The following is a 16,314-nucleotide window of genomic DNA, read 5'->3' on the forward strand; positions in this document are numbered from 1 at the left end:
CACCCATTGAAAATTGTTCAACAAAGTATAATGAAGTTGTGGAACAGTCTGTAACGGTCAGAAGCAAGCATTCCCGAACCCATCACGTATATATATTCTTGATCAGCATCGAGAATCGAGTCGGTGTCAGACGGCACTCAGAAATCGTAAGAGCTAGAGACTTGCACTTTAAAATATCAGTTTAATATAAATTTGATCGATATATTGATCGATTTATATCGATGCAGTTACATTATTTATTAGTTGTAGGGTATCTCGTAGTCAATTCCTCTCTCGACCAGAGCATTCGTTTGGCTTTGGGTTTGAAGATAGACCGACGAGCGTTTTGGGGGTTGGGGGCTTGCAGCCAACTGTGGGAGGTTCAGTTGGGTGTTAATCAAACTGGGCGGCCCTTTTGGTCCGAATCCTAAAAGGCGCTAATGAAGCCACAAAAAGCGTTGTGCAAACGAAATTGCAAATTCTCTGCTCCGATTATATTCCCTCTCTCTCTATCTCTCCCTCTCTCTCCCAGTTCCTAAAACTATTTATGCCTCTTTCGGTTTCGTTGGTCTTGTGCATTTGTTAACTGAAAATCGGCAGAAATTGTCTTTCAATTCAAAATTGAAATTTAAGTCTTATTTATTGATACGAGTGAATAGTTTTCCCTCGTTTGCTTTTCAATAATTTCGTTTCTACAACTGCGATTTGCCTGCAAATTGTACTCTTTGTATATACACATACATAACGCCAATTTATATTTAGATTTTCATTTCGCCTGTTTCCACAAGTTTTCCACAGCATTTCACCCATTGCGTTTTTATTGTGGCCGCGCTAAATTAGCAAAGTGGCTACCAAAGAAAAAAGGCCAAACAATGCGTTGCGATAATAGGACTAAGTGCAAAAGCTGCGCACACCCATCTGTCGCTGCTGGCGTTGCAGGACTGGGGCGTTGTTTGCGGTGCTGGAAGGAGGGGGGCGGGGAGGAGTAGGACGAGGAGGAGGATTGCGCAGATTGTTCGGAAGCAGAAAACTAAAGTAGTTAAAATTATGATTGCATTGGCTGGCGCTGCTTGAAAGCGGCAAAGTGTTTACCATATTGTGTGTGGCAAGCAGCTCCATGAATGCGAATGAGAGCAGGGCGAACTGACTACAGCAGACAGACAGAGACAGAGATAGGGAGAGAGAGAGAAAGAAAGAGAGAGAGAGAGTAGAAGTTATGTTTGCGAAGTACTAGCCGAAGGAGGCAGCAACAGAGAGTGAGTAGAAGCAGCTCTTTGAGCCAGGCAAGCACATTGTGAAACTGAAGCAGAAGCAGAAGCAGAAGCAACTACACTCAGAAAAAAATTACGCTAAATTGAAAAGTAAACTGAAAACTATAAAGCTTCTCTAGTTTTTATGAAAGAGCACCATTCAGATTATATATATATACATATATGTTATTCTCAATTTTAGAAAGTTGTATTCCAAAATTTCGAAAAGAACGAAAGAAATATACTTTCGGAATAATAAGTTCTTTCTTGCTGAGTGTATCCAGCCGAACCTTTGTTTGGCCATAAATGGCATAAGGCTGCTAAGCAATCATGCCACTTGATTGCTAAAGCAGCCAGAGCACAGGGGGCGGGGCGGGGCGTGGTTTCGGAGTGAATGATGCAGCGTATGCAGCTGGATGCGCCAGGCGTGCTCAGTGGTGCTGCGACTTCATTTATCTCTAAACATGTTAGTTAACTTGCAGCCACACTTTTTACCATTCGACTAGGTTGCCCAGGACCAGGTCAGTAGCAACAACTGTCTGGCCAAGATAATGATAATGTAACGCGATTGCCGTTGATAATGTTTTGAATACTGGTAATAAGGATTACGTTGATGTTTGCTGCTGAACCGTTTGTTTAATCTTAGACTTGAGTGTTTGTGTAAGTGAAACACTTTTCCAAAGTAAGCAATTTTGTTAGATTGAGTGTTTTAAGGGAAATCATTTGTGATCTGTGATGAAGAAATATTTTGAATGTTTTTACTCCTGTTACGACCAGTATCGATTTCTTAACAATCTTCAACTTCTCAATTATGTAAATCAGCAGCTCTTGTAAAGATCAAAATGCCGAATGCAATTGCACATTTAGCCATTTCAGGCGGGGCAGTTACGCACAAGAATCGAGTGCTGTTGCTGAAGTTGCATTTGCTTGAGGCACACACACACGAGTTGCTCGAACATAACTCAATGTCCCAGAGCACGAAGACAACAGATAGCGTTCTAAGTTTGAAGAGGCAGCTGCAACAGCAACAGCTGCAGTTGCTGACGCATTTCCTTGACACGAACTTGGAGCGGGGTAGCAAATGGGTGGCCAACAACAAATCGTACAACATGAAATGCCTCGCTACATGACGCAACGAAATGGGGCAGCGGAAATAAACACAGCTTGGCTATTTGTGGTCAACGATGTGAAGTAAATGGCCTCGAAATGTGTTGACGTTGTTTGTGCTGTTGTTGTTGTTGTTCTTCTTCATCTTCTTCTTCTTGATGTTGTGGTTGTTGCTGTTGTTGTTGCTATTGGCCGTTGTTTTGAAGAGTGCTAGAATCCTTGCACCACTTCCAATTTCTCTGCTCGCCGCTTTGGTCAGTTTGCGTTTGACGTTCGCACTTTGTTCCACTTTGCCTGCTGTATGTGTGTGTGTGTGTGTATGTGTGTGTGTGTGTGTATGTGTGTGTGTGTGTGCATGCATGTGTCTAGCCAAGTCAAACAATTGCTTTTGACAAACTCAAGTGCGGCAGATAAACAGATAAAAAGTCGCATTTCTTTTGTTCTCCAAAACGGCGTCGCGTGTCCCCAGCAAAGTAAAGGGAAGGGAAGTGAAGGGCGGCAACAGCGCTTCACAAGCGGTGTTGACACACTTCACTTGCGTTCCAGGCATTGGCGCTTGACAAGTTTGGGTCTAAAGCGAAATCCGTAAATCGTCCAAATTCGATTAAATTACAAAATATAGCAGGAGCGGTGTTGCCACACTTTCTTTGGCCTGCCAGTGAAGTGCGGCAACAGCGCTTGAAGAGCTTCAAGCTTAAGCAAAACCCGTAAATGGTCAAAATTCGAGTAAAATGTTAAATCACAACTGATGCGCTGATGCCACACTTCACTGGTGTTGGCCGTGAAATGCGACAACATCGCAGGATTGAATGCAGCTTTAGTTAATATCCCCGGAAATTAGATTTCTTACAGAGTTGCCACAGCTTACACCGCTGTCAGCGCTTGCGGCGAGTTCTCAGAACAACAGCAGCATCTGCGACTTAATGCCGCTTACATTGTTGCCACATTTCAGTTCAGTTGTTAAGTGCTGGGGTCATCTGGAGCACAGCTAATTCGTGTATTTTGGACTCAGCATTGTTTCTGCAATCAAAATTGCAGCAAATTTTGTTGTTTCTCCTTGCTTTGGCTGATATTGTTGTTATTGTTTGTTGTTTTTTGTTTGTTATTGGTGTTGCTGTTGCTGTGGCAAAAGTTTGCTGCCAAAAGCTGTCAGCAACAAGCAACAGCAACTGAGCAGTAACCCAAAAAAAAAAACTTTTAATAACTGATATTGTCGCTCTCTGCCTCGTTGTCAGCAGTGTCAGCAGCAACCATAGAAATACCCGAAACAACATCAAAGTGTTCTCATAACAATAACTTAAAACTTGCCCAAATACTTGGCTTTGGCTTTGTTAACTTTATCGTCTATAACTTTAACCTGCTTTGCTGTTCTTGTTAAGATGTTTGCTGCTCTTGTTGCTGTCGGCAACGTTGCCAAATTGTACCGAGCAGAGCAGGTGCGCATTTTGGCCTGACCTGGCCTGGCCTGGCCTAACTTGGTAAGTCAGTCAGTTAGTTGATTGTTTAGGACTTTGGGTCAAATTTGCTGTCCGGGTTTCAAATGAATTTATAATTATTTTTTCATTAGCCCAAATATGTGCAATTACAGAAAAACATGGCGTATGCGCAATGGCTGGCAAACAATTTCCCCCATTTAAGATTTAAATTAAACGCCATTCCGCACATATAAACACACACACACGCACACACACACACGCATACACACACACACACGTACATGAACACGTGCCAAAAAATATTGTAATTAATAAACGAGCATCGAAATCGTGTTGATTGCCAATATTCAGTAAACTGCTTCAATGCTGCCAAGCTGCCTAATAATACAATGGTTGCAAGAGTGTTAGTGGAATGGTGAATGGTGAATGGGGAACGGGGAAGGGAAAGGGAAAGAGGAACAGGTGTTGCTGTAGCTTGCAGTGGTTTTCATTTAAACTGCTGCCATTGCCTTTGTCCGCTGAAAATTACGCAAATTTTTCGCTGTTCAGCGCGTCCTCATTTATTTATACATGTGTATTTTTAACAATGTGGCAAATGGTTACCCACACACACAAACACACACACAAACACACACAGGAACACACACCGTAACACCATTCAACCCTTTTGCAAACAACTGCTGCCTGAAGTGCCACTTGGCGACTAAGCAATATTTTCCCATATGTATTTTTGTATGTGCATGCTTATATATATACTCGTATATAAATATATATATACTTGTATGTGTGTATAGGAATCCAATGGCCACTTAGTCGGCCCTTTAAGCGCTACTTTACGTTTTATTTGGCCGAAATGGATCCCAGCCCAGGCCCCTCTTCAAATATTTACCTAAATACCTATGTATGCAGCAGATAACAGTACCTCGGAGTACAGTTGCTGCCAAAGTGTGAAATGTGGCAACAGTGGCCCAATAAAATCGACAAAATATATACATATATGACTACAATTGATAAAACTTAGTTTAAGGCGTCTTAAGCTTGCCTAAATTGAGTTGTTCCCTCTCATTTTCTTACAAACTGAATAATGCACATTTTGATTTTGGTTTTTTATTTTGTTAAATTTTAGCGAAAGTCATAAATTATCTAAGAAACCCATTCTTAATTCTTTATACCTGATGTACAAACTCTATATTAAATGATTGTAGAGATATATATATGTTTTGATTATCGCATTTGTGCGTTGCTTGCTTTTTTTGAATGAAAATAAATACAACTTAAGTGATTTTTGTTGTATATTTTATTTGTAATATTTTGCATACTAATGCATATCGTAGGTCCTCATTTGTGGGGGATCACTGTAGTTTCAGTCCGTGTCTGGAAACTTGAGCGAAGTTTTAAAGTGCTGTTTAAGTGTCCAGCGTAACCCATGAAACCACTTTAGCTTTTACTTTTTATAAAAAGTGGGTTAAAACAAAAACCCCATTTATAATTAAAATAATTGAAAAAAATATGCGTATTAAAATTTTATTTAATTCTTCTTCTCATTTTTTTCTTCCTTGTATTGCAAAAACCTCTTTGGCTTATGACTAGTAAGCGTTTCATGTTATAATGCCACAAAGAGCTGCATCCACTCACTCTCTTTTTCGCGCTCTTTCTCTCTCGCTCTCTCTCTCTCTCTCTCTGCATCAGTACCGCTTACCACTTAGCGGCAGGCTTTGTCTGGAGAGGAAAAGTGAGAAGAGAAGTCCAGAGTTTCATGTGCATCAGCGAGTGTTTTACTTGCTTTGCCTTTTACTTTTGCTTTGGCAAAACGGCACGACAAAGTTATAATAGCCCTTTGCCGCCGGCACAGGCTGTGTAACACTCACACTCACACACACTCACACACACTCACACACACACACACACACACATAAACATACACATACACACACTCGTTGTTCGCTAATGGGGAAATGGGAGAACAAATGAAAGCCGGCGAAAGCCAACGACAATTGCAATGTGGGGCTTGCGTATGTCAACGTGTCAACACTTAATGTAAATTACAGTTTGCTAACCACACACAAACACAAACACAAACACACACACAATCACACACACATACACACTTACACAGTCCAATTACCTAGACGAACGACCTCGTACCCATAGCCTTCCCGAAACTATTTCGCTTTGCGACCGCGCTATTTTATGTTCATAAGTATTTAATGCGACCTTCTGTCAGCCAACCCAGCTACACCCCCATGTAACCCACATCCACCAACTACACCATACACCTCTCCTCATCTACCCCACATCCTACACCCGCATCAAATGTACTAATGCTGTCAAGGACAATTTATTTTGGCGGCTCTGCACTGGCAACTAAAGGGAGGCGTTTACAGCACAGTTCGATTGAAGTAATCTTTAAGTGAAACGTCTCTCTATATAAATTTATATATATATATATATATATATATATATATATATATATATATATATATATCTATATATATTGTTTGAATTCGTTCAGTCAGTTCAACAATATGAAAACTTATGTCTCAACTTAATGGTCTCTTCCTCTTAAAGTCACAGAGGACAGGCCGACGGACGTGGCTAAATTATTTCGGCTGTTGTTCCTCATCTAGAAAATAGATAGTCTATACCAGACGAGGTCGGATGTGCATTTCTATATGCTTCGAATTGATATATTAGGTAGTCAAGTGGCCAACTGAATGATAACGAACTCGGCGAATAGTTATTTCATAAAAAGTAGAAAGTATCAAGTTAGAATGATATAGTCAAGAGACGTCGACTACGGGATGTCCAGAACTTGGTTTTTAAATACATAGTAAGCTTATTGATATTGGCTTAAACGATTTTGTCTCAATTCTGCATTTATTAAGCGTTTTTTGAACTTATCAATATGTCTGGGTATATATTATATTTCAATTGGAGAGCTATATCCTTACAATTGTATCTTTTATTGCTAAAAAAAAAGTAGAATCGGCAGCTTTTAAAGTCTCCAATCGGAGAGACGTGGCTAAATCGACTCGGCTTTCGATGCTGATCAATAATATATATATATATATATACTTTATGGGGTCGGAGATGTCTGTTACATACTTTTCAACAATATTTGATCAATTATTACCGCATTCAGGACATAATTAGCTTCGCAACTCAAACACTTCAACTCTATATTAATGGCTTATTGTATTACTTGCCAACCATTTGAAATTGAAAAATAATATTAAAAACTGTGAAAATTGTGCAAATTGTACATTGGGGGTAAACCATCTCGAGTCAAGAATTCCATTAAGCAGGAGGATTGTGAACAATGCAAGTGCAATAAATGCAACTAATTTGACCACAAGCCAAGCCAGGGCAATTTGAGGTCAAGCTTATGCTGTAGTCTAACACACACACACACACACACACACAGACACACACACTCGAACTCATACTGAAATATACACTCACGACTCATTGGCCACGAGTTGAGCAAACGAACTGCAATAAATTGCTGAGATTTTTGTTGGTTTTTTGGTTTTTAACCGCTGCTCCCCCATAAAGCGGTTGCCCACTATCAACCCTTTAACTTTGAGCCCCGCCCCTCTCCGCAGCTCACCTAGTGCTGGACATTATAGTGGCACTTACTTGCAGCCCCTCACATGCCACATCGAATCTTTGGCCATACCCAATTCTTTTTTACCTGCACACCAAAAACTGCAAGCTGCACAATTTTTTGTAATTCACTTAGGGTTGCAAAAACTGCAAAAAAAAAAACAACACAAGAAACAAAAAAAAAACAAAGAAGTGAATTGCTTAATAAACGTTACGTTCAAGCGGCCATCGATTGAGTTAAAAAGTTCGCCACGTTTTTGAATGGTTTCCAATTAGATTGAAACGGCTCGCTACGACTCGGTTGAGCTTGAATTTGTTCGGTTCGCATCCTCACATCCTGCTAATAGTACAAAACGACAACGAGGCCAGCAGTCAGCAAGTCAGCAAGTCAGCTCCAGCGCCAGCCAATGGCATATCAATAATCGACAGAAAAAACACACAGAATATATTGAAGTTGAACAGGACATGGCAACAGGCAAAAAAGATATGACCCCTGCCACCCACTGCCGCTCTGCCTAAGTGTGCAGCCTACTCGATCTGTGTTGCACTGCTGTGGACCTAATGAATGCAATTTTGATCCAACGGACGAAACGCATAAACTTCGCACTCTATAAAATGCACAGGAACATGCCATAGAGCAAGGACACGGTATACAAGTCACATAGGACTCCAGCCAGGTGACAGTGCATATCACAATTACAAAACAAGTTAGTCAAGTGAGACGAGTGGATGTGTGTGGTTTTGTGTGTGTGGACAAGGTGGGCACGCTCTGCACTAACAAAGGGCATTACTCATATTTTTTCTATTTTTTTTTGTTGTAAACCTTAATGCAAACATACATAAAGAGCTAAAAGCACATAAAAGAGTTATGCAAATGTCTGTAAGGGCACTCAACGAACACATAAGGCACATATGTATATGCTATACTACTATACATAATTGAATTTGTGCGACAATTGTGACCAGCAAATTGGTTATATTTTTTTAAAGCTGACCACTGCCCCGCTATATAAACTTCGAATATTCGCTTCAGCAGGGAAGTTTCAAGGGACCGCAATTTGAAGTTAATGAAACGATCCTCAACTGTGGACTACATAAATTGTTGTGGAATTCATTTCTCAGCGGGGGCAAAGTAGCTAATCTGAGTGATCGAATTCATTACTTCTTGAATAAACAATCTAAAGATACGTATTTCAACTTACATTAAGAGCTACAAGCACATATCAAGAATAGTTTCGAAAGGTTTCTTTTTTTTTGTTATTACGAAAATGAACTTTAGCATTGAAAATATTTTGCAGCTTCAATTTTCTTTGCTGAATTTGTGACAGACAATCGACTTTTATGCGAGGCTCCTGTCGCTCCAGCGGGCAAACATTGTTAGTCGCATATGCCCGTGGCAGCTTTTATTCCATGCGGCACGACTCCTTGGGGCGCTCATCAAATTGAGCGGTAAAATTGACAGCTCAAAAAAAGAAAGAGACGGAAAATGAAAGATGAAAGGGACAGGGCGGATAATTCCGAAAGGGTTGTGCAAATTATTATTGCTATTATTACGACTATAACAAGTTGGGGTATTCCCGGCATGAATATGGGCATGGGCTCTAAATCATTTTGTAGAAGATTACCCCATATCCACACACACACACACACACACACACACACATACACACACTCTCTTATAAGCTAGGGCATAAATTATAGCGCACTCTTAGGTGTCTGCTCAAGCCGTTTGCTGCAGCTGGCCCTTTCAGCTATATCTATATGCGTGTATGTGTGTATTTATGTATTTTAACTGACCCAAACAAAAACCGACTCATAAACATTTTATATATATATATATATATATATCCATATATAGTATGTATGTTGTTGCAGGCAGTTGCAGGCATAAATTTATGATTAGTAAAAACAAGTTTTTGTGTGTTGAGTATATTGCTTGAGCAAATGCTAAGCAGACACCAGAGGAAAAACAGGAGAGGGGGGAGGATCTGGTGTGGTGTGCTGGGGTTTGGTGGTAAAAGAAATCATAATAAATATGTAAAGCAGCCGAAAAGTATGCAAATAAACGCTGTGATTGCCTTGGACGTCTTTTATGCAGCAGCATGCGCCATGTTCACCATTTTAATGCCACTTCCCCTGCCCCGCATACTTCACATAGCTCATTCTACATCAAAGCCCAAAACAACAGACAATTTGCCAATGGAGAATGTTTGTGATGCCTCGATGTGCGTGTGTCTGTGTGTGTGTGTATGTGTTTGGGTGGGTGGGTGTGTGTAGTGGACCCAGTTGTATCTTTTGGTATTTCGGTCTGTTTGGTCTCTTGGTCTCTGGACGAGCGTCTTGTCGCCGTCATCTTGGCCGGCGTCTTGGCCACTTTATTTGCCTTGTGCGGTTACGCCAAATTGATTTTTATGCGCTCAATTTATATATTTCCTTTACATGTACTCATTCTTCTATATATAACAAACTGGAATGCTTTCGTTGAGGCAGCTCGCCTAAGAGATACCCTGCATCCAGCTGTTAAATATATATTAGACTCGCTGTTTGTATGATAAACGTTGTCTTTAACAAAATCCGATCTTAATGGAATTTTGTACAGTTTATAAATAATATGTCTGGGTATATTGTTTATCTTTAATCCTTATCGAAGTTTATCGATATAAACTTGATCCTCGCAGGGTAATCGATAATATATTTTCCAAATTTTAAATCTCTAGGTTTATATATACAATTTATGGGTTCGGAGATGCTTTCCTCTGTCAGTTATATACTTTTGCACATTTCCATTATACCCTTTTGGCACTTTGAATGGGTTCTGGGTATAAATATATGTATATATAAATATATGTGCGCACACGCCCCGTTTCTACTATAAATGTACAGCATGCTTTTGACCGTCAAACAATTCCCCAAACAAAACGCTTCACTTTCCCCCCGCAGTTCATCATAAAAGCAGACATTGCAAATCAATTGACTGTAAAATGGCAACAAATATTATGAAAGTCAGTGAAAGAGAGAGTGAGAGTGGCAGACAGAGAGAGAGAGAGAGAGAGAGAGAGAGAGAGAGGAGTGGAGTCTTAGAGAGAAAGTTGTAATTGAGGTGTATTAAGAATTAAATGTAAATTACTATTTCGTTATTCATTTGTGCTGTGAATGCACTCAAGTGAATATTAATCGAATAAGTTGCTCACGTTTTAAGTTGAGACCATATTTTACGGAAAAGCGAAGAACAACAAAGTCCATCTGACAATTTATACAAATTATCCATATACAAACAATATCTTTAATTTTCTCCAAATCTTCGACTTCAAATAAAGTATATATATACATATGTACATATATCCTTCATTCACATTCAATATTTTTATAATTTGGTATACATTTTGAATAATTTATGTTGTTTTAAAGCAGCACTTGGTCTTCAAACATTTCTTTTTAATTTGACATTGTTGGCCATGTGTTATAAAGTAGGTGCCAAACCCTTTTTGGGCTTTCTAGAATTTTAAGTGTATTTTCAATAAATTTAAGCGAAACATTTTTTTTGTTCGCTGGGAGCCTAAAAAGTAAGAAAAAAAAACGCTGCTCGATGGTTGTACCATTATTCTCTCGAGTATCTCAGACAAACGAACCATGGGCAAACCACAGCCTTTGGCCAAGTGGCTACCATAATTTTCAGATGGCCAAAAAGAGAAGGGGCAGCTTTTTTTCTTTTATGGTTTTTTTTTTCTCTGGTTTTCGGCGCCGAGCGACGTCTCGACATTTATGAAACATTTATGCCAGGCCTCGTTGGGCAGCAAAACGGGACCGCGTGCTTTCCCATACCACCTCCAGCAACTATCCCCCAACAACTTGCCCTTAGCGAGTGTTCTACTAAAAAGCACAACAAATTGTGGACAGTTGACAGGACGGGACACTGGAAGGAGATCAGAAGCAGATCGGGGAGACAGGGAGACAGGGAAGCAAGGACACCAAAAGCCTTTTGGCCAAATTTGCCTTTTGTGTGTGGATGCTGGGTTTGGTTGAAAATAACAAGCAGAGCAGATACCCCAAATCGTTCTGATGTTGTTAGCTGGAAATATATGTATGTATATACATGTGTGTGTGTGTGTGTGTGTGTGTAACACACACACTTATGTCCATGTCAGAGCGCATTCTGCTGCTAATGAAGAGCCCAACAGCCGTCGCTCACCGACCTGCAGACCACCCAACCAAACCACCCAACTACCAGCTGACAGGCTGCCTGACAATTCCCTTTCCTCACAGATTTTATAATGGTAAAAAAACGAAGTCAACAACAATAACAATAACAACAAGAACCACAACAAAAAAAATATAATGAAAATGGAAATGTTTTACAATTGGCAATTGTCTGCATTAGAGTAGTTCAGGGGCGGGGGCTGGATGGGTTGGTATCCTAGTTATTGCTTGACATATTTCCCTCAAAGTTGCAGCAGTGTGTTGTGTGTGTAAAGTTTAGATATTGTTTCACTTTGATGCCTGTTCGAGAGCTTTTTGTTGTTGTTGTTGTTGTTGTTGCTGTTGTTGTTTGTTGATTATGAGTTTTAGTTGGTTGCCTGAGTTTCCAGACTCGAAACTTATACACTACGCCATGCATATGCAGCTGCAGAAAGTAAGTGCTGGTCATCATCTGTAGATTGCCCCCAAGCAACAGAGGTGACCAGGTGCGACTCCACAAAGGATGTCTCTCTCGCTCTCGCTCTCGCTCTCTCTTTCTCTTTCTCTTTTTCTCTGTTAGCAAAACATTCGTTTCCCTTATTGATTTTTATGGCTCAATGGCTTAGTATTACCCCCGGTCATCCTAAGTCTATACGCTCCGAACTCCCCTGTTGCTGTTACGTCAGTCACTACCAACTTTGACTCGGACACAGAACAATTCTCTGTAGGTGACCGGGAACGGTAGGACGAGGTGCAGGAGTAGCAAGTGGCTGGAGGGGCAACCCTTTGGTAAACATTTTCATTTTATGTTGCCGTTGTTGTTGCCATTGCCGTTCCATTTCGTTCCATTCCGTTCCGTTCCGTGACGTTTTCTGCCGCCATTTTGTTGGCCGCTCTAAAATGTCATGCTATTTCTGACCCAACATGCCACATTTTTATTTATGCATGTTTCATCCAAACCACACACACACATACATACACGACACCCACCCTTACACACACACACACACACACAAGTATCGACGCCAGTGACTAGTTGCTGTATCAATTTTTTGTTTGTTTAATACCCTATAACAAGGACACTTGGCGCAGAGCTTAAATGGCTAAAGCATATTTTAGTTAACTGTTGAAAGAGAAAGAATATAAGATAAGAAATAAGCAGATAAATACCCACGACACTAATAATCGATCGATTCTACAATAATTCTATTTGATATTGATTACGTTATCTTGGAAACAGTTTGGCTTCCTTTCGTGTTTTATCTGCAATCATTAAATATGTATTTTATTCCATTGGAACACTCCTTATTACTTAGTAGTTGATCCAGTTTATGGTCTAGGATATTTTCCAGTCGATCTCATTGAGCAGCTTTTCGGCTTTGTCAGCTTTATCTCTATCCCTATTTTTATTTGTCTTTTGCTCTGATTTATTTTTCTCTTCAACACCTTGTGTGTCCATTCAAATATTCTCCACTTGATTCGGGTTAAAAAGCTCAGCGGGGGACGATGAGTAAAAACAAAACTGTTGGATTTGTACTAGTTAGTCTGTTAGCCTGTTAGTCTGTTTATTGTACAAATTGCGCTTTATATATAGAAATCAATTCATATTCATACTCTTATTCATATTCATATTCATATTGACATTCATTTGCATTCGCATTTGCAGCGAAAATTGATAGAGAAATCGGCGACCATTTCGAGCAGCCGACAAAGCCAATTTAATAAAGAGACCGTCTACAATTCGCCCCTCCCACCGCCGTACTATGACTAAAAGGCCGGCCATAAATCTAAACTGGCTTAATAAGATTCCACTCTCTCAGCCTTCGCGTGTGTCCGTGTGTGTGTGTGTGTGTGTGTGTGTTGCTATACGAGAAATCACAATTCGCAGTTTGTAAGAGGGCAAACATTTTTGGCAATTTGTTGTTATTACCACGCAAGTGGCAACGGCTGCTGCTCCTCTCCCACTTCCATTCCCACTCCTTCTTATGGACTGGTCAAGCTAGCTGCTGCTGTTGCTGCTGACCATTAGGAATCTCATCTCCCTCGACAATGTTTAGTGCGGTGTAGTGGCATTTTTGGTGGTTGTTACAATCGTAAATTATTTTATTTGCTGCTAATTGCAGTTCACAAAATGCCAGCCAGCTGCCGGGCCAAAAGTCACGCCTTTATTGCAGCTCATAAAGCAATTAATCCAATTCCCAATTCCACTTCTGCTCACACCACTTACCCAACCAAATCACCAACCAAACCGAAAGCCAAACTTGACCACGGCTATTTTCTGGGGATTAGCAGTCATGTCCACTACATATGTGTATATATATATATATATATATATATATGTATGTGTGAGACAGTGTATGAGTGTGCGTACTCATGCATGGCTTGTCAACATTTGCGTTCGCGAAAAGTACCAATCGAAAGCGTAACGGTTACATACCCTTGCATGCCAGAGTCCAATTGCCAATGCATCCATCTCTCAATAAATAAATGCAATACAGAAATAGAACATGGGCTATCAATATTTACAGCCGATAAATCCAATTTGAAGTTATCAAATTACATTTGGCATTTGATATTTATACAAAGTGCTCTATAAATAATAAATGAAGTGTAAATTGATAATATAATAATGTTCTTGTGGGGCTCAGCGCAGCACAAACAAATTGAAAATCAATTTTAACTAATATTAAACAAATTGCTTGGATAATTCACAAGCACACACTGACACACACACACACACACACACACACACACATGTAGCTATATACACACGTACGCAAATTGCTTTCATTTAGTAGCACACACAAACGAAATATGTGGAAATCGTTTTGGGGAAAGACTAAAATAGAAACAATAACAATCATGACAACCAACACGGAAAATAACACGGGAAATTGCATTAGCGAAATGACAATGGGCTGATACCCTTTCATGAAAGGTCATATATATATAAATGAGCCAATATATGTCTATATATATATATATATATATTAAAAAAGTTATATAGAATTTCGACTTTGGGCATTCTTCATTAAGCAAGCGAAAGTTTTCCCCAGATTTTATTTTTTTTTGGTATCTATAATATATATATATAGACATAAGATTATGTACTTTTCGGGAGTTAATTAAAAGTTGAGACATTGTGGATGAACCAGTTGTAATATGCCTTGGCTAAAAAACAGTTTGGCAACAAGGACACCGATTGCCAATGGCAACAGCAGTTACACTTCCAACAATAACAAGCTAACAACAACAGCAGAGAAGAACGGAATTTTACAAGCAATTAAAACGTGAAATGAAATGTGTTTTTGCGCATCACAGAAATCCAAAAAAAGGAAAAATTAAACAAAAAAGCCCATGGCCTGTTAAAAATGCGTTAGTTGCACTAAATGACTGGACAAAGGAATATATGGGAGTAAGAAGGGGCAGGTCTGGAACAGACGCAGAGGAAGGGTCATCTGCTCACAGGCCGAGCAATGCGAATGGCATTGTGCATTGTACATTGAAAATCGAAATTCCAATCGAACTTGCTCAAATTCTGATCAAAGGAATTTTTGGATATAGTAACTCAGGTTGGATATCAGTTTTCAGGTAACACAGCAAGATAATTGAAGTAAAACCTTAAATTTAAATTAGCAGGCGAGCTCCGATCTGCATCTAAGATTGTTATTACTATAATTTCTTATTGTTTTTACTTTTTAAAATCTACACACATTGAACATGGATAATAAGCATATACTGAAATTGTGCAATGAATGGAATAGACAGATGAAAGCATCTCTGGCCGCATGAAGCATTTATTTTCTTAATTGGCATCACCAGCCGAGTCGATTTGTCTGTCCGTCTGCTCGAAACTTCAATATTGGAATACAAGTTCTCGTTTACCATACGCAGATCAAGTTTATATCCTTCCAATTGAAATAACATATACAATAACATACTATCGATGAACTATTTAAAGCTGCTTTCAGGGTATCTCCTCGTCAAGGATCTTAACTTGTTTTTTCTTCAGTGCGTTTAACTGATACTTGACTTGTTGTATTGTGAAGAGTGTGTGATAGATGGATATGCGAGTATGTAAATAGACTGCTTATGTAACATAAACATACTGACTAAAGTACTCATATATATATATATATATATATATGTGTGTATGTGTGTGTGAGTGTATCGTAGGTATCTATATGAGAGCCATTATCGGTCGCTTGACAATGGCAGGCTCTGTCTGCTCTTTGCGCTTGTTATTTATGGCATTTGCATTACGAGGAGCACTTATGAGCACCGTTAAGCAGCAACAACAGCTGGCAACGCTGTGCGTTTGTTTGTTTATTTGTCTGGCAGCGCAGCTGGCGGAAACGGGAAACGGAAATCAGCGCCACGAGTTGACGAGCATGTAATGCGGTGGCCACAATACACGGGACACGAGACACGGGACACGAGACATGGGACATGGGACATGGGAAACGGGACACATGAAATGGGACACATGAGCACAGATGTATGAGCGCACGCACAGGACATTTGAAATTGTTGACATTGTCAGTTTTAACATTTGATTTCGCTTATCAGAGCAAGGCGCGGCCTCGTAAAAGCTGTCGCACATTGTTAAATAAAAGAAACAATAACAATAACAAAAGCAAAACCATAGCACTGAATTGAATGGAAAAGAAGCAGCAAAAAGTATACAAGTATGAAAGCCTATCTTAGCCACTCCGTGCATAACATACCTTTTGACGACCAGACTCAGCCTGTTCACAGTT

The 16,314-nt window shown here is 39.7% G+C and overlaps 1 protein-coding gene across 1 annotated transcript in view; it reads right to left on the bottom strand.

Moving 5' to 3' along the window:
* Positions 1-16,314, bottom strand: part of LOC6569507 — an 80,983-nt gene that overhangs the window by 15,887 nt on the left and 48,782 nt on the right.

The sequence above is a fragment of the Drosophila grimshawi genome, unplaced genomic scaffold (genome assembly GCF_018153295.1).
Source record: "Drosophila grimshawi isolate 15287-2541.00 unplaced genomic scaffold, ASM1815329v1 contig_848, whole genome shotgun sequence".
Taxonomy (NCBI): domain Eukaryota; kingdom Metazoa; phylum Arthropoda; class Insecta; order Diptera; family Drosophilidae; genus Drosophila; species Drosophila grimshawi.